Source organism: Hylobates moloch, unplaced genomic scaffold (assembly GCF_009828535.3).
Source record: "Hylobates moloch isolate HMO894 unplaced genomic scaffold, HMol_V3 SCAFFOLD_21, whole genome shotgun sequence".
NCBI classification, from domain to species: domain Eukaryota; kingdom Metazoa; phylum Chordata; class Mammalia; order Primates; family Hylobatidae; genus Hylobates; species Hylobates moloch.
In genome coordinates this window covers 16628734-16647809 of record NW_026652296.1, presented here as the reverse complement: position 1 = coordinate 16647809, position 19076 = coordinate 16628734, and the positions used below count along the sequence as shown (strand labels likewise).

Here is a 19076-nt window from a genome sequence, read left to right as displayed (position 1 = left end):
TTTGGGAGGCCAAGGCAGGCAGATCACTTGAGTTCAAACCAGCCTGGCCAACATGGTGAAACCCCCGTCTCCACTAGAAACACAAAAATTAGCCGGGCCCATGTCAGGCGCCCGTAATCCTAGCTACTCGGGAGGGTGAGGCAGGAGAATCACCTGAACCCAGGGGCGGATGTTGCAGTGAGCTGAGATGGTGCCACTGCACTCCAGCCTGGGCAACAGAGTGAAACTCCGTCTCAAAAAAATAAATAAAACAAAAATAAAATAAACATACATCATCTTTATACAGTGTTTTTGGAGAGAGACTGATCATATGATGCAAATCACTCCAGACTGGGAATAACAGTCAAATTTGAGTCTCTGTCCATCAATGATAAACAAGATGAAGTTAATTAGATTCAAATATTTTATTTTCAAGCATAAAATAGGGCATTCACAAGACATGCTGAGGTTTTTCTAGCTCTAAAACATAACATGATCCTAAATATATTTAGACAACCAAAAATTATATCAGAGACATGAGAAAATCTAGCAAGATGGTGATTTAAGAGGTGGACCCAGCTCACCCTCTGTATTCATTTTCTACTATTTTTACTATTAAATTTCCTGGTATTAAAAATTACCAAAACTTAGTGGATTAAAACAACACAAATGTCTTACCTTATTATCTCATAGTTTCGTGGGCCAGAGTCCAGCAAGGGTATCACTGGGCTGAGATTGAGGTGTCAGCAGGGCCGTGTGCCTTTCAGGAAGCTGTAGGAGGGTATCTGCTTCCTGGCCTCTTCCAGCTTCCAGAGACCCCCTTCCTCCATCTTCAAAGCCGGCAACATAGTGTGTAGGTGACCCTACTTCCATCACCACGTTCCTTTCTCTGACCACAGCTGCCACTGGTTGTCTGCTCTTAAGGAGCCGTGTGATTAGATTGGATCCACCTGGATAATCCGGGCTACTCGCCCCAACTCAAGGACAGATGATAGCAACTTTAATCAATTCCCTTTTGCCATGCAAGGTAACGTGCTCACAGGTGCTGGGGACTAGGATGTGGACATTGTATTAGGTCATTCTTGCCTTGCTATAAAGGAACACCTGAGACTGGGTAATTTACAAGAAAAGAGGTTTAATTGGCTCACGGTTCTACAGGCTTACAGTTTCAAGGATGGCCTCAGCGTCTATCCAGCTTCCGGGGAGGCCTTGAGGGGGCTGTTACTCATGGCGGAAGATGAAGGGAAGCAGTCTGTTACATGGTGACAGCAGGAGAAAGAGAGGAAGGTGGAGTGGGAGGGAGGGGGTGCCACACACTTTTAAACAATCAGATCTTCTGATAACTCACTCACTATCACCAGCACAGCACCAAGCCATGAGGGATCTGCCCCCATGGCCCAGATACCGCCCACCAGGCCCCTCCTCCAACGCTGCAAATTACATTTCAGTGTGAGATCTAGGGGGACAAATATCCAAACTATATCAGAAATCTTTAGGGGCAGTGTTTTTCTTCCTCCCGTTCTCTTTTTCCACAATCTTGATGGAGTAACTCCAATTCTAGAGCTAGCAGGATAGTGAAGCTTAGAAAGTGCATTTGATTTTGTTTTTTATCAGCCCTATCCAGCTCCTGTCCTGTCCCCCAAATCTCCAGGGCTCAAGGCCTAGATGATCATTTATTTCCTATAAAACAAAACATGCGATGGCAAAAGCTCATGTCTCCACCAGGCCTTAAGACCAAGGACTTCCTGGGTTCCCCAAGGGAGTCTGCTCAGGGGATGCTTTTGAATTATCTATACCAGGGACTGGCAAACCTTTTCTGTAAGGGACAGAAAGGAAATATTTTAGGCTTTGCGGGCCACATGGTATCTATCACAACTATTCTGTTACCAGATGGAGGGCCTTGAGTGTGAGTTGTCCAGGTCCTCAGCGTTTTGAACAAAGAATTGGACAAAACACACAAAGTGACAAAGGAATGAAACAAAGCAATAAAACGGTGAAAGCAGGGAATGATATTTTATTTTATTCATTTATTTGTTTTTGAGACGGAGTCTCACTCTGTCGCCCAGGCTGGAGTGCAGTGGTGCGATCTTGGCTCACTGCAAACTCTGCCTCCTGGGTTCAAGCCATTCTCCGAAAGCAGAGATTTATTAAAGTGGAAAGAGCTCCACAGGTGGGAGTGGGCCCAAGCAAGCAGCTCAAAGGCCTAGTTATGAAGTTTTCTGGGTTTTAACTACACCTTTTGAGGTCCCTATCAGCTACAAAAATGAGTACCAAACTCATGTTTTGCTTTATAGAAAATAAAGGATCATCTAAGCTTTGGACCCTGGAGATTTGGGGAACAGGACAGGAGCCAGATGTCAGGTCCACAACTATGCCAAATGTCCTGCTTGGGGTCAGGTTCGGGCCCATACTGTGGTCCAAGGGGAGTGGGTGGATGGGCAGATAGCTGAAAAATACTGGGCGGGGTGCCATAGGCAGGTGAAATGTAGTTTTATTCAGCAGCTCTCTCATCAACAGCTCTTACACACTCTTCCCTCATCAGCAGTTTTCTCACACTGTGCGCCCTGTTTTAGCTGCTTGAGCCGGCTGCTCCCACACACCGCTGTGTTGCCGGCTCTCCCTTGCCTTCAGGGTCAGCAGCTTAACTCTTTCTTTGGGCACAAGCTGGTTCCTGGCTCCCCACTGCCCACCTGCAAGATGGACAGCTTTGGCTCTCTCTCTCTTCCTCTGGGCACCAGCGCACCAAACCATGTCAAGCTGTGCCCAAGAGCCAAGCCCAGCTATGTCCCCAGAGCCCCGTGCAGTGTCAGCAGGGCAGTCATACCTTTTACAGACAATAGTGGCGTAGAGCTAAGTATGAACTTACACAAACAGCTTATATAACAAGTGGAGGTGTGAGCCTGCACACCAACCCTGATGAGTCATGCAGGCCTGGATGTCTGTCTGCCTCGGCCTATTCCTTGACCAAAGCACATCCATGTGAAGGAAATAATGTATACAGTGGTCCATTTCCAAGACAAAGTGCCTTGAATTGGCTTAGGTCAGCAAACTACAGAAGAAACAAGACATACTAGGCCCCTGCATGGATAGCCGATGCCTGCTTGTCGGCTTCTCCCCTTCCTCCCTTGCTTAGTTGCCCTCACTCAAACCAAAGACATTTAGTCTAAAATGAAAGTTTACTAGCCTGCAAAATAGCTCACTTTGTCAGTTCTTATCAGCCTGCCCAGCTACTTAGGTCATTAGGTCATAAGTCAAATACTTAAAAAGCCCCTGAGCTAACTAGGATTGCAATGTATTGTGGGCTGCAACAAAATGCAGCAAGACAACCCTAAAAAAGAACACCTAAAGCCCCTACCCACCATCAGTAGGTGAAGTCTGGGAAGAGTGTGACCCCACAGTACTCAGCCTTTGAGGAACCAGGGGAGAGACCTGTGCACTAGGGGATGAATTGTTTGTTGTGACTGTGCTGGGTGTGCCTGCTCATCAGACACCCAGTTTTGCAAGACCGTCATTAAAAGTCTCACTTTCACTATTCTCTGGGTCTCTAAGTCCATTCTTTGAATTCGAACGCATGAATTTGTTCCTCACACATGTACCTTACACTGGATAGGGCTGATTAAAAACAAAATCAAATACACCTTCTAAGCTTTACTTTCCTGCTAGCTCTAGAGTTGGAGTTACTCCATCAAGACTGTGGAAGAGAGTGTGGTAGGAAGAATATTGGCGCCACTGAAGTTGTCCATTCTTTATCTGGATGAAGGATTTGGCCTGCGGCTAATTAAAGCTGAAGTGAATTGGTCCGCAGTCATCTGGAGATGGAGTGGATTGGCACCCTATGCAGATGAGGGGATGGCCGGCACTTGGCCCACAGCCAATCCAAGGCACGTTCCTTTCCATCTGAGACATGGTGGAAGGTTGTATGGAGAGTAACCTTTGATTCTTTGTTATCCTGGCATGGCAAGATAAAGTTTTTTCTTTTGGTTTAGCTTTTGGAAGTTGGTGTTAATTTGTCTTAGAAGTCCCTGCCCCCAGACCCAAGTATTTCCCTTTTGATCCAGCTTTAGGAAGTCAGCACACATTGGTCTTAAGTTCCCTGGTCCAAACCCTATTCTCCTGCCTCAGTTCAATCTGTCAATATGAACGTTGAAAATACATCATTAAATGAACACAGCTGTGGGCCCATAGAACTTTATTCATAACACTGAAATGTGAATTTTACATGATTTTTCACATCATGAAATAGTCTTTTTTGTTTCCCACCCTAACCATTTAAAACGGTAAAAACTGGCTGGGTATGGTGGCTCACGCCTATAATCCCAGTACTCTGGGAGGCCGAGGTGGGCAGATCACTTGAGGCCAGGAGTTCGAGACCAGCCTGGCCAACATGGTGAAACCCTGTCTTTACTAAAAATACAAAAATTAGCTGGGCATGATGGCTCATGCCTGTGATCCCAGCTACTCAGGAGGCTGAGGCAGGAGAAGTGCTTGAACCCGGGAGGTAGAGGTTGCAGTGAGCCAAGATCCCACCACTGCACTCCAGCCTGGGCGACAGAGTGATAGTCTGTTTCAGAAATAAATAAACAAATAAATACATATGTAAAAATTGTTCTTAGCTCAAAGGAAAAAAAAACAGACATCGGGCCAGATTTTGCCCACCAGCCATGTTTTGCCAGCCTTTGATATTCACAAAGGGTTGTCTTCTGTCTGCTGAGTGTGGCCTTATTTGGCTCAATACCATAGACCTGAAGCAGGCAGGACTCAAATCTGTGCAGCTGGGAGAGTTTTTAAATGCAGCTACAAAGTTTTCCTGAATATTAGATATATTTGCAGGTTGCCAGCTTGTTAGATAAGCACTCACAGGGCATTCTGCTAGCTGCTAGTTTGCCCTGATCAACACTTTTTATGTTGTGACCTATAAGAAAGCTCAGAGAACCTAGTGGCCAGGAATAGCAAAGGGAAACAGTTATGAGAGGAGGTAATTACCCTCTCTACCACCAAGAGATAGAGGGTGGAGGGCAGAGGTTACAAGGGTGGGCCCTGGACTCACGGTAAATTACTCGGGGTAAATCATGTAAATTTTCTGGCCACCAGTTTCCTCATCTGCATAATAGGGATGATGATAGTGTCTGTCTAATTATATCGCTAATAGGATTAAATGTTGTCATGCATTTAAAAGACTTAGTGTCTGTTTGTTAGTTTTTAAGTGGTTGGTTTCACTACCTCCACTATTAACTACCCTGGCATAAAAAAGCAAAAGGAAAAAGAAAGGCAATTTGTACAATTAACTCCTAAAGAAGGTGAAAGAGTTAGTGGAAGAGATGAGAAAACTTTAATAACAAAGAAATAAGAACTTTCAAGAAAATGCAATTTGGGTTTGATGACTTTCTGGAAGTAAAATGTTTGAAAAATTAAAAGAAATATCCAGTAGTTGGACTGGAATAAATGGGAATCATGATATAGTAAGTGATAGGACATCTCCTCATTGGGATGAAAGAACAAGTAGACCAGGGGAAGGGAGGACATTTAAGAGGCACGTGCAAAACACCCCATAAGAATCCAGGGTGCGGAGAAATACAGAGAGAGAGAGAGTTGGACAATTAATCCTATTTGAGAGGATAAGTTCAATGAGCTGAAGACTGAATTTTCTTTTTCTTTTTTTTTTTTTTTTTTTGAGACAGGGTCTTGCTCTGCCACCTAGGCTGGAGTGCAGTGGCACAATCTCAGCTCACTGCAACCTCTGCCTCCAGGCTCAAGCACTTCTGCCTCAGATTTCCAAGGAGCTGAAGGTGCACCACCTGTAATACGCCACCACACCTGGCTAATTTTCATATTTTTAGTAGAGATAGGGTTTCACAATGCTGGCCAGGCTGGTCTCGAACTCCTGACCTCAAGTGATCTGCCCACCTCAGCCTCCCAAAGTGCTAGGATTACAGGCATGAGCCACTGCACCTGGCCTGAAGTCTCAAATTTTGACACTGAAAGAGCACGTTGTTTCCAGGACCGGATTAATTCCTGAAGAACTCACCTTAGACACATGCTCTGTTTAAATTCTGAAGACTGAATCTTAGGAGAAAATCTGACAAGACTTCAGAGGGAAAGAAAAGAAGAGTTTACTCACAAAATTAAAAGAATAAGTAATGGAGAAAGGACTCCCTATTGAATAAATGGTGCTGGAATAACTGACTAATCGTATGCAAAAGATTGAAACTGGACCCCTTTCTTACACTGTATACAAAAATCAACTCAAGATGGATTAAAGACTTAAATGTAAAACCTAAAACTATAAAAACCCAGGAAGATAACCTGGGAAATACCACTCTGTACATAGGCTCTCGCAAAGATTTCATGATGAAGACTCCAAAAACAATTGCAACAAAAACAGAAATTGACAAATGGGACCTAATCAAACTAAAGAGCTCTGTACAGCAAAAAGATATTATCAACAGAGTAAACAGAAAACCTACAGAATGAGAGAAAATATTTGCAAACTATACGTCCAACAAAAGTCTAATATCCAGAAACTATAAGGAACTTAAACAAATTAACAAGCAAAACACAACCCCATTAAAAAGTGGGCAAAAGACATGAACGTTTTTCAAAAGAATACACAAGGCCAGCAAGCATATGAAAAAATGCTCAACATTACTAATCACTAGAGAAATGTAAATCAAAACCACAATGAGATACCATTTCACACCAATCGGAATGGTTATTACTAAAAAGTCAAAAAATAACAGATGCTGGAGAGGTTGCAGAGAAAAGAGAACACTTATACACTGCTGGTGGGAATGTAAATTAGTTCAGCCATTGTGGAAAGCAGTTGGGTGACTTGTCAAAGAACTTAAAACAGAAGTACTATTCAACCCAGCATATGGGTTATTTATATGCCCAAAGGCATATAAATCATTCCACCATAAAGACACATGCACATATATGTTCATTGCAGCACTATCCACAATAGCAAAGACATGGAATCAACTTAAATGCCCATCAGTGGTAGACTGGATAAAGAAAATGTGATACCTATATGCCATGGAATACTACGCAGCCAAAAAAAGAACAAGATTATGTTCTTTGCAGCAACATGGATGGAGCTGGAGGCCATTAATCTAAGTAAACTTAACATAGGAACAGAAAACCAAATACGATGTGTTCTCACTTATCAGTAAGAGCCAAATATTGAATACACATGGACACAGAGGAGGGGACAAGAGTTGCTGGGGCCTACCTGAGGGTGGAAGTTGGCAGGAGGGTAAGGATAAAAAAATTACATATCAGGTCCCATGCTTATTACCTGGAGGATGAAATAACCTCTACACCAAACCCCCACGACATGCAATTTACCTATATAACAAATCTACACATGTACCTGTGAACCTAAAATAAAAGTGTAAAAAAATAAATTGTGTACCTTTAAAGCTTATTCACAAATATGACTCTCAATGTATTAGCAATATATTAAACATATTTTTTAATAATATGTAGAAATTAATAATATCTATTTTCATATTCAATATTGTGCATTCTTTACAGTCCTTGCCCCTGATTTTGGAGATTAATGCTGCAGAAAATATGGAACCAAAAAAGGCATAGGTAAGCAACAGAGCTGTATGATCCCATCTGTATTCTAGAAGTCCACTAGAAGAGTGGAGGAGGACAAATTCCTAGAAAGACACAAACTACCAAAACTGACTCAAGAAGAAATAGATAACCTAAGTAGACCTATAAAAAGTAAAGAAGTTGAATTACTAATGTTTAAACTTCCCATAAAGATTCAATCTTTGTAGGTTGCATGCTTCTAGGAAGTCATCCATTTCTTCTAAGTTACATAACTCCTAGGCTACATAACAAAGGAAATAATTATCAGACTGAAGAAACAATCCACGAATTGAGAGAAAATATTTGCAAATTATAAATCTGAAAAGGGGCTGATATCCAAAATATATAAGGAATTAAAAAAACTCAATATCAGGAAAACAAATAACCCAATTAAAAATGAGCAAAGGTTCTGAACAGGCATTTCACTAAAGATTAGATACAATTGCCCAACAGATATGTGACAAAATACTCAACATCTCTAATCATTAGGAAAATGCACATTAAAACCACAAAGAGATTTCACCTCACACCTGTTGGAATGGCTATTACCAAACAGATGAATGACAAGTGTTGGTGAAGATGTGAAGAGATGGGAACCCTTGTGTACTCTTGGTGGGAATGTAAATAAATACAGCCATTTTGGAAAACAGGTTGAAGATTCCTCAAAAAACTGAAAGAACCCCTTTGTCCTCTAACAAAGGTGTCATTGTGGGGTCCTTCTTCTGTAGTCAAGGCTCTCTGGGTCTGTGAATTTATTTAGGTCTGGGAACTAGGGATGAAGCCGTGGCTCTCTTTTGCAGTGACTCAAACCTTCTGCCTATCAAACCTACAGTTTGTCCAGTAATACTTTAGTAGATGGTCCAGCTATTTCATCTCCCCAAGGATACCAGGATTGATTCACTCCTGGTAAAAATCCCTGCATGTCAAACCTTCTGATTGCTATTGGTTGACTTTGCCCACTACAGAACTTACACTCACCTTGTCTGTGAAAGTTAAGTACTGCCACTTAGCTTCTACCACCTTGAGATCCTTTCATTCTTATTGAAATCATGAAAAAATAGTTTTTATAACATAATGGTGCCAATTAGGAGCCATTAATGAGCTGTGTAACAACCTGGGAATCCAGGTGCTATGGTTTGAATGCTGCTGTCCCCCTCAAACTCCTATGTTGAAGCCTAATCACCAATGTGATAGTATTAGGAGGTGGGGCTTTTGGGAGTGCTTAGGTCATGAGGGTTTCACCCTCATTAATGGGATTAGTGCCCTTATGAAAGGGGCACCAGAGAGCTGCCTTGCCCTTTCCACCATGTGAGGACACAGAGTGAAGGCACCATCTGAGACCCAGAAAGCCGTCCCTCACCAGAGATCACATCTGTTGGTGCCTTGATCTTGGACTTCTCAGACTCCCAAACCATGAGAAATAAATTGTTGTTTATAAGGTACCCAGGCTGTGGTATTGTGTTACAGCAGCCCAAATGGACTAAGACAACAAAAATGAACAAAATAGGCACATCCCTAAGTGCACGGAGTTTACAGCCTAGTGACAAAGGCAGATAAACAATAACCACACTAATAATTGTATTTAATGGGTCTGAGACAGACAGCTGTGTGCCAGAAATCATCTGGGAAGGATGGGTAGGGGTAAAACTCAGAGTCCTCTCCATCCCCTCCCTTCCAAATTTACAATGCTTTTGTGTATTTTCACAGCCTCCTGCACATCCCTCTGTCCTGGCATGTTTAACGCCAGGCCATCATGTAAGACATTCTAGGTCTTCTTTCCTAGAGTACAAGGACTGTGCCTCTTGTATCTCTTTGATCCAAGTGTCCATGAAAGGTCCTGGAAGTAATTGACTCCCTTAAATATTTTAAAAAATAAATGGAGGAACAAAGAGGGACAAGATACACCACCAACTAGGGAATGTCCAGGTGTTCATGTCTAAGAAAAGAGTAATCACTAGCTTTTCCCACTGTCTCTACCTTGATATAGGGACCCAATCCAAGTAAATACTAAGAAAGATAATTCTACTGACTGATATTAGATAGGATTGGGAGGAAGAAGAGACAGAAGTTGGAGGGAGTGTCCTTGGTGAGTATCAGTGCAGCCCAAAAGGTGGTCTGAAGGGATAATGTCATCATGGCTGGAGACTGGACACTCATAGGAATCCCCTCCTCTGACCGCATTTTTCTCTGTGACTTCTCCTGCGGTGGTAGATTGGGTTTTTATTCCCAATTCTTCATTCCTTATAAAAGAATCATATGGCCAGGTGTGGTGACTCATGCCTGTAATCACAGCACTTTGGGAGACTGAGGTGGGAGAACAGTTTGAGCCCAGGAATTTGAGGCTGCAAAGAGCTATGATGGTACCACTGCATTCCAGCTTGGGCAACAGAGCAAGACCCTGTCTTAAAGAAAAGAAATCATATATCCACTCTTTTGTGGTAAGTACCTCCCTCTAGATTTGGAAGAGTTTACTTCCCCCACACCACTGTTGTTGGGCTCAGGCATGGGACTTGATTTGGCCAATAGGATCTAAGCAGACCTGACAGGAGCAGAGGCTTTCATTCCTGCACTTCTGCCATCCACCATAAGATAAACATGCTCCGTTGGCACTGGTCCCAGCATGAGAAACAACTGGAAGAAAGCTGACCTTCCCCTTAGGCTGAAGCAGAGCCAACACAGTCAACCCACAGATCTATCAGCAGAAAAAAAATGTTTGTTGTCATCAGGGTTGCTTGTCATGCAGTATTATCAAAGCAATATTGCACTACTACACTTGCTTTGTTTTTTGAGAATTTCATTCCACTCTCCCTTTTCTGCTTAACTTTCATGTATCTCAAATAATGTTATAATTTCTTTTTATATTTCTGATAAGGCTCAGGGATCTCCTTTTCCCCTCATCCACATACCTAAAAACCACCTTGTGCATATAACCAATCCCACCCATTTGTAATGGGCTCTGTACAAAGGCCACATTAATTGCACCCCCTCATCCACCACTCCCCCACTCCCACACACATACCTATGCTCTGCCAGGAAACCTCCTGTGTAGAGAAGCATCTGGGGTATGGGAAGAGCTTTGGTGTGTCAGAAAGGTCTCAACAAAAGCACGAAATTTAAGAGACATTGTGTAACCTGCCCTGGGTCACACATTTTAACAGTTAGAATGTGTTTGGCCCCAAGTAACAAAAAACCTGATGAAGAGGGACTTAAATCTTGAGAACAGTTATTGTTTACTTAACAAGAAGTCTGGTTGTGGATGGTTCAAGAGTTGATTCAGTAGCTTCAGAATCAACTGGGTTGGCATCTTGGCAATTCTCTTGACCTTCCTTTCATGGTTGTGAAATGGCTGCCACAGCTCCAAGCATCTGCACCCACGACCCCCAACCTGCATCCAAAAGCAAGAATAAGGGGGAAAGCCAAGGTAGCAAGAGAGACTTTGTTTGCTTTCATCTCTTCTTTTATCATAGAAGAAAGTCTTTCTCAGGAACCCCCAGGTGAGCTTTTCCTTATGTTTCATGCACAATTATGTCTCCTGGATCACAAGGCTACTCCTAGATGCAAAGGAAGCTAGGAAATGAGTTTTGCTCATGAGTTTTTCTCATGCCTCTGCAGTGGAGGCAGAGATAGGAGGAGGGTCAGGAATGGCTGTTGGGTTTGTGGTAGACAGAGAGATGCATCATGCATTTATCCCTTCAAGAAGGACTTGCTTCTCAGCAGTGGGAAATGTGGTCAGTAGACAACTTCCAGCTGTCAGTTTCTTCAGGGTCGGCCCCAGCTTCAGAGAGCTGTCTCACCCAAGGTCATTCCCTTCCCAGAGCAGCCCATACCTACTGTATTAGTTCGTTTTCATGCTGCTGATAAAGACATACCTGAGACTGGGCAATTTACAAAAGAAAGAGGTTTAATGGGACTTACAGTTCCAAGTGGCTAGGGAAGCCTCACAATCACGGCAGAAGACAAGGAGGAGCAAGTCATGTCTTACTAGATGGCGGCAGGCAAAGAGAGGAACTTGTGCAGAGTAACTCCTCTTTTTAAAATCATCAGATCTCATGAGACTTATTCACTATCACGAGAACAGCACGGGAAAGACTTGCCCCCATGATTCAATTACCTCCCACTGGGTCCCTCCCACAACATATGGGAATTTAAGATGAGATTTGGGAGAGGACACAGCCAAACCATATCACCCAGTAACTGAGCAAGGGAGGAGTATAAAAGCCCAATAGGAGATGCTCCACAAGCAATCCTTGCTCTGGAGCTCCCACTGGGTTGGACTTTGTCAGGCCTGCATCAAGTTAGACTTCTTCCTCTGCACTGTTCTGCATTCTCCTCCTTCCTCTCACAGGTTTTGATCCCTAATAAACATCTTGCAGCCTAGGTGACTCTCAGCATCTGCTCCTGCAGAATCCAATCAGTGATGGCATCTTCCACATGCAGCAATGAAGTGATATAGCCAGGATTAGAAACTAGGTCTGTCCAATTCCAAAGCCCCGACCCATCCCAACTCCCCAACCATACTGCCTCTTATGGCCACCATATCCATTTCCTCAATAAGCACTCACTGAATGTCTACTCTGCCCCAAGACCTAAGTGGGACAATGGGGATGGTACTAGAGGCTGTACTGTCTTGTCTGTTTACCAAAACCCACATCCTTCTCTTCTCCCTGAGGACACATGTAGTCCATATTTCCCAGCCTCCCTTGAAGCTAGTTGAGGCCAAACAACTGAGCTCTGGCTAGTGGAATATGAGCAGAAGTGATGTGTGCTATTTTCCTGGTGAAGGTTTTTAGGAAGCAAATTCCATCCTCCATACTCTCTTTCCTTTTCCTTTGGCCAGAAGCAGAGACCAACAAAGGCCTAGGATATGTAGAACCACAGATGGAAAAAACCTGGGTCCCTGAATCATTGTAATGAGGGACAGCTGTTTTATGACAAACTTATATGGTGTATAGCAATTATAACCTGTGGAGTCTATCACCTCAGCCAAGCTTACATCAACTAATGCATGGATATAGAGATGAATCACAGATAGCCCCTCTCTCAAGTAACTCAGTCTAGTGGAGAAGCTGTGGATAGGAAGAGATACAGGGTTGTGTAGTTAGGAACTGGGCCTCGAGAGAGAGGTCTGATTTTTGTCCTGGCTCCTAGGAAGTTATTTCTAAACCCTTAGGATATCCTGATTAACAGGAGTGTCTTTGTTATTCATGTTGGGCTCCTGGGACCACAACTCATAGTTTATGCTAACAAGATGGCTTATGGTGAGTGCTGGCCATGCCAGAAAAATCAACCACAGGGTTAAAGGATTGGGGCTTTGGGCTATGTGATGTCAGCCTGAACTTTGGGTGTGGGGAGGGGTATGGAGGTTAAGTTCAACCATGTGGGCAATGATTCAATCAATCACCTCTACATAATGAAGTCCCAATAAAAACTCTGGACACTGAAGCACTGGTTAGCTTCCCTGGTTGGCCATACTTTGTCATACTGTTACTTATCAATGCTGGCAAGGTAACAGATACCAAGGACACCGGTGTTTAGCATTTGGAACCCTCCCAGATTCCACCCTATATCCCTTTACCTTGGCTGGTTCTGATTCGCATTCTTTGGTTGTAATAAATGTGACTTGAGTAGAATAGTTTTCAGTGAGTTCTGTGAATCTTTCTAGTGAATTATTGAGTACGAGGATAGTCATAGGAACCCCCTTGTTTGTAGCCAGTCAGTATGAAGTGATGGTGGCCCCGGAGACCCCCAAACTTGTATCTGGGGTCTGAAGGGAGAGCAGCTTTGTGGAGATTATTCCCTCAGCCTTTGCTGACTTTACAGCCTCAAGATATAAACAGCTTTAAAAGGTCACTAAGAAGTGACTGTATACCATTTCACTCCAGCCTGGGTGACAGAATGAGACTCCGTCTCAAAAAAAAAAAAAAGAAGAAGAAGAAGACGACGAAGTGACTGTAATGTCGGCACCTGGTCAAGACAGCCTGGAGTGAATGGTGAATGTTCTGACACATGGGGTGCCCTGGCGTCTGTTGCCCTACATGAGGTTCTCACCTACAGTCGGTCTGTGGACAAAATATGACTCCCTGCTCAGTCCAGGCTCTGTCACTGACTTGCTGTGTGAGCCTTACAAATCACGACACTCTTTCCAGACCTGTTTCCCCATATGAAAAACAGGGGGCCAGATGAGCTGATATCTTAGAGTGCCTCCATCTCTGACAACCTAAGGAGTTATTTCCTCAAGCTTCTTCAGAGAAGAAGGAAACTTCCTTCCCTGAGCTCCTTCAGGAATTCTGAATCATCGCATCCACTCATATCCAATCGATAAATGTCCCCTGCCACATCCCTGTTGACTAGCATCTCCCCTCAGCTGGTTCATCTGCAGTGATGGGAAGCTCACTCTTTCATGGCGGGAGCCGTGTGGTTCTGGAAAAGAGCACAGGCTCTGGGTTTCAGTCCCAGCTCTGTCCTTCCCTCTCTGTGATACCTTGAACCAATCACTTCATCTCCCCAAGGCTCAATTTTCCTCATCTGCAAAATGGGTGGATGAATACCTACACCATGGAGACACTGCAAAGAATGGAAAATAACAGTTCATTTACCATCTGCTTACACCATGATGGGAATTGTTCTAAGTGCTGTGTTCATATTTTCTATCTGAAGAGGCAGGTAACATGGTATTCATCGCCCCCAGAAAAGAAAGTTCTAGATGTTAAGGGACAGAGGCAAGTTGAACCAGCTACCATGTGCTGAACCACACAGCTGTTCTGCCACCACATACAGGAGGTGAAGGGCTTAGCACAGGGCCTGACCTACGGCCACCTGCCTCCATCGAGTGTACCAGCAAGACAGGCTGAGAGAGTGAGAGGGAGTGGGAACCGGCCTCCATAGGCATAGTCAGAGTTTTGCACAAAGCAAGAACCTAAGAGCTATTTTAATTTCAGCATACATGCAAGGTTTATGTTTTACAATTTAGGTATTATTTGTATTCTGAGTTACTTATTTGGGGGAGAGCATCTTCATATCAGTTTTTTAGGCGTGGCACCTCCAAAGGTCATCATCTGGGCCTGCATCTCTCCCAGAACAGCCGGGTCTTCCGTGGGTGCATCAGATTATGAAACTTCCCTTCTTGCCCGAATCCCAAATCTGACTCCCACGGTTCCTAGGTCCCCTCCCTTTCACTGCCCTGGAAGAGTCCTGCAGAGACCTCAAGGCAGTGGGCCAGCATTGCTTGTAAGTTCACGAATGGTACAAAACACCTTAAATGCATTCCAGGCATGGCAGGAGACCCATCAGACTTCCTAGAGCTGCCTGTGGTCAAGACTAGAAGAGGAGGCATCATCCTGGCTGTGTCCTACCCTTGAGCCAACAGGGGGTGCTATCTCCGACCAACCCTACCTGGCTCTGAGTCTCCAATCCTGGGGCTCAGGAAGCCGCCTCCTTTGCACATCATCCAAAGTGAGTTTAATACAGCCACCCCTGCCCCCAACTCATCCAACACACACACACACACACACACACACACACACACACACACACACAACCATGCAGACCGGCCAACTGGGCTGGCTGCCCATCTGCTTTCCCTCTGTGGGTTTTTATCAAAGGCTGCAGATAACAATTCCCTCCTCATTCCCACTCCCACCTCACCTGCTGTGCTTCCTCCAAGCCCAACCTTCCTGGAATCCCAGCATCATTCCAGAGTTTTGAAAACTCTTTTTTTTTTTTTTTTTCCAGATAGAGTCTTGCTCTGTCACCCAGGCTAGAGTGCAGTGGCTCGATCTTGGCTCACTGCAACCTCTGCCTCCCGGGTTCAAGTGCTTCTCCTGCCTCAGTCTCCCAACTAGCTGGGTTTACAGGCGCGTGCCCCCACACTTGGCTAATTTTTGTATTTTCTTTTTTAGTAGAGATGGGGTTTTGCCATGTTGGCCAGGCTGGTCTCAAACTCCTGACCTCAAGTGATCCACCTGCCTCAGCCTCCTCTAACGTGCTGAGATAACAGGTGTGAGCCACCATGCCCAGCTTAAAACCTCTTTATCACCATAATCTATCTCATTTGAGCCTCACAACTGCATTGCCTATGAGGAAGACCATGGGGCAGGGATTAGAGTCTCCTCAGCAGAAGAGGAAACTGAGGCACAGAAAGAGGGAGTGAGGGAGCACATGGCCCATCAGTGATAGGGCCGGGTTGGGTAGGGGAGCCAGGCTCCTGAGGACAGGGTGTGCCTGAACTCGAACCTACTGTTGGTTGAGGGACCCTCTTCTCCAACCCCCTTGCTGGGAACCACCGGCTTTGAGAGTAACTTCATGGGCAGTACTTATTCCTAAAAAGTCAAGAGAACTGCTTTCCTGCCACCAACTTGCTGTGTGCGTGACCTTGGGCAAGTCCCTCTGCTCTAAGCCTCTGTGGAGTGTGGAGATCACATCAGGCTTCCCCACTGATTGAGATATTCTGACTAAACAACTGGTATCTGAATCACCTCCAGCCCTTTGGGGTCTCTGGGATCCTCTACCAAAACGCAAGAGGGCTTGTAGCAGAGCTAACAGCACCATAGTGTGATGACAACAACACTCGTCTCCATTTCTCCCCTGCTTTCTACAGCCTCGACATCTAATGTAATCCCCACTACCAGGAGGTAGGCACTATTATCCCCATTTTATAGATGAGAAAATTGAGGCTCAGAGAAGTGAAGAAAGTGGCTGGGCTAGCATTGGAGGCTGGGGGGACTCCACCTCAAAGGGCAGGCTCTTGATTCTATTGTCAGCTACTCATAGAAGTTTCTGGAAGTTTGCTTTAGAAATCCCACTGTAGAAGCTCTATGGTCTTTGAGCCCCCATTCAAACTGAAGCCCTTCAACTGCCCTTCAAGTATCGTGAGAACGAGGACACAGATGGGCAGGACCCACGTCCCCCAGCCTCTTCCCACCCACCCTCCTTGAGCCAGCCCCTCATCCTGGACCCACAAGCACATTGCAGCCCAGCCAGAGCCCGTGAGCAGATGCGGGTTTATTATTGCACAGACTGCAGCATCCTGAACCCCAACCCCAACTCCAAACACCAACCCCCAAACTTGGCCTGGGAGCTTTGGCAGGCACAGGCTTGTCCCTGGCACCAGCCAAAAAAAACAAAAAAACGAAAAAAAAAAACAGGACAAGAATCTCCGAGACAGAGCCTGGAGCCCGTGAGCACTGAGCAGCGGCCCCGCCCGATTCCCCTCATGCTCCAGGAGTCTTGAGAAGCTCAGATGCAGATGCAGAGCCGTGGGCCATGGCCAGCTGAGGATGGAAGAATCTGCAGGTTCTTCTCCATGAAAATACAGTCCTGGATTCCAGCCAAGCCACAAGGTCCCAGCAGGGCTTGAAATGGCAAGTGTGAAGCTAAGGGAGAAGCACTGAGGGGAAATGGGAAAACTGACCCTATCAGAAGCAAACTCCTAGGTCCCAGAGCTGCCTGGGGAGGCCCTGCCACAAAGCCAAAGCCTCCAAGGTCCACAGAAATGAAGGGAGGACAGCAGCAGTTCCCTCTGGCTCAGCTTGGATGCCACGTCCTTCCCCAGGCTTGGAGGAGCCTGGAAGCCCTTTCCCTCCATTCTCCTGGAGGCAGGAAACCATAGCCTTTGGCCCTCACCCCACCCCCAGGAAACACAAGGGCCCAGAGACCTAGTGTGGTACAAAACATCTTTAAGTGAGGTACATCCAAGTAGCCATCTTCTGCCAAGTAAGCCAAAGGGGTTTATAACTGCACCCAAGCTGTACCCAGTTGGAGCCCCAGACTTGCTCCTCTCTTGCTGGGAAATGCTTTTTGACAAGCAGCTTGTCTTCAACACCTGCCTGAGCGTCTGCCTCAGGGACATCTCCCTGGGCTTCCATGGGCTTCTGTGCTCCCCTGAGCTTTCAGTGGGCCCTGAGGGGGGAGGAGACAAGCCATCTCACAGGGCGTCACAGGAGATTTCTCTCGCCGGCCCCAGGCCTCCTGCAGGTGACCCTTTAGCATCCCAAGCACACGGGAAACCCCAAATGCAATCTCAGTCTCAGACACACTCCAAAACAGGCCATCATCACTGAACCTTAACCCCTCTACCCACCCCGCCCCCTGGCCACCTGGTCAGCGGCTTCCCAGCCAGAGGCTCCATGGGGTCTCCCCTCGTCTATTGGTCCAGAAGGGAAGCTAACTGGACTGGTGGGAGGAGACAGAGCACTGTGTTCTGGGATATTCGAACTGACCTTGTCCATTTCCTCTACTGTCATCCAGAACATCTACAGACAAGGGAGGGAGTGCGGGGTGCAGACTGCACAAGGACAGGTCTCTGCGCTGGTCTGAGGGGGTCTCAGCACCCACCCCACCCAGCTTCCCTGGGAGGCCTCAGCCCACAGCCAAAGGATTAAATCAAAATGGGGCAGGGTGGGAGGAGGGGGATGGGATTGAATATCAACGTCCTGGTTAGGTGACATCTCCCAAAACACACAAAAGCCCAGGGAGGGGACAACCTAGGGAAAGGCAAGGGAGTGGAGGAGGGCGGGGGACAGGAGCAGATCAGGAAGCTCAAGAGACCAGGGCGCTTCTCTCTGGGCTCTCCTTGCCCCTGGGTAGAGAGCTCCTGAAGAAGCCCAGGACATTCCATTCCTCTTGGCACCACCACCGCCACCCAGCACAGGCACATGGGAGGCCTCCTGAAACTCTTGTGGGGTGAATGTGAATTGGACCGGGGGGCTCCGGGTCCAGAGTCCAGTCCTCTTTGGCCACCCTGCCTGGCACTGCAAAAAGACGGTCCTCATGTCTTCAGCAGGAACTTCTGGCTCTGCAAAGAGACAAAAAAGGGTCAGGCGAGGGAGGGAGGGCAGAGGCTGGGCCGCCAAGCCAGGTGCAGGGCTCAAGCCTCAGGGTTCATCTTCTCTGGGGCAAGATCCCACCTCTGCATCCCCCCAGACAGCCTTGTCCCTTGATTCTGATACTCGGCAGGTCACAAACAGGTCCCCGAGGCCTCTCCTGGCCCTGGCTGCCTGCCTGTTTATTTACACATGCTGTTCCCTTTGCTGGTGCACTCATCTCTTCCCTCTTCCTCCCCCGCTGTCATCCGGTTCACTCCTTTTCACCCTTCAGGTCGTTAAAGGAATCAGTGCCTGCAGGAAGCATTCCCAGAGCCTCTGTGAAACATGGAACCTGCAGAGCTCAAGTGTTCACCCCTATGGCAGCACTTACCAGGCTGGTATTGACATTGACTGTTTACATGGTGACAGCATAGACTCTCCTGGGGCTGATTAAGAACCTCCAGCCCAAACTAAGCTAGGATCAAAAAAGGGGGCCTGGGGAAAAGGCAGAAACCCTGTTATTATTGCCAAGCATGGGATTGAGGCTGTGAAGGCTGGTTCCAGCAGGGGAAAGATTTTGTCTTGTAGATGCTTCATCTTGAGAGCAGTGAGGGCCACTCTCCTTCAGCCCAGCCCAGCCCACCCTACTTCACGGGAACTTACCCCAGCCCCCAGCTCCATCATGGGGAGAAAACT

General features: G+C 46.0%; 1 protein-coding gene across 1 annotated transcript in view; it reads right to left on the bottom strand.

The window, feature by feature from the left end:
- Positions 1-11461: 11461 nt before the first annotated feature.
- Positions 11462-19076, bottom strand: part of JPH2 (junctophilin 2) — a 79761-nt gene continuing 72146 nt past the window's right edge. The window contains exon 6 of the mRNA XM_032142209.2: positions 11462-18370. The gene's annotated coding sequence lies outside the window, so the exon portion shown is untranslated. The remainder of the gene's footprint in view (positions 18371-19076) is intronic.